The following is a 766-nucleotide window of genomic DNA, read 5'->3' on the forward strand; positions in this document are numbered from 1 at the left end:
CCCAACTCGGGTACATATCGGAGAAGGAGGAGCTGGGCTCGTCCTGGCGCCGTTACTCGTCGCAACCGACCTCCAGGAGCTGCGGCGGCGGCGACAGCCGGAACTCGCGGCGCCTACAGGCCCCGGAGCGTGTAAACGGAACGCGCCAGTGCGCCGGCGCTACGGAGCTGGGCCCGCGACCGAGAAGGCGGGGACCGGTCTGAAGCGAGTACGCCTGCGCAGTATCCACCGAGAGGAGAACAAAGGCGAGGTAGAGCGGCCCTTTTCTTGGCTACTCTCTACTGTCATCTTCCGTCAGGTTTAGGTAGTGCAGGGGCAAGTAGCAGTTTCTCATAGAACAGAGAGACCATAGAGTCTCACAGCCAAAAGGGGCGGTTAGAGATCCTATCGCCCCATGGGTTCATTTTTGAATGGAAAAAAAAAAGAGGTTCCATTCACAATAGCAACAATCGCAACAACAACCGAAAAAACACAAAATAACCAGGAAACACTGTAATAAGAAATATGTGAAACCAATATTAAAAAAAAAAGCCTATGAAATGTTCATGTGAGGTATTGATTAACTTGAAATAATGAAGAGGCTTACTATTGTCCTAAATGGAAGAGTGAATATTTGTAAAAATGTCAGTTGATTTTAAACTTAATGCCATTCTAATAATAACAACACAAAAATCCAATCAGAAACTAATTTTGCGAGAGGATGGAGACTTGTTTGAAGACAGAATGCAAGGCTGCACCAGTTCCTGCAAGCATATGAAGGGTAACG

This window comes from Echinops telfairi, unplaced genomic scaffold, assembly GCF_000313985.2.
Source record: "Echinops telfairi isolate 266 unplaced genomic scaffold, ASM31398v2 ScPeMD7_18;HRSCAF=68, whole genome shotgun sequence".
NCBI lineage: Eukaryota > Metazoa > Chordata > Mammalia > Afrosoricida > Tenrecidae > Echinops > Echinops telfairi.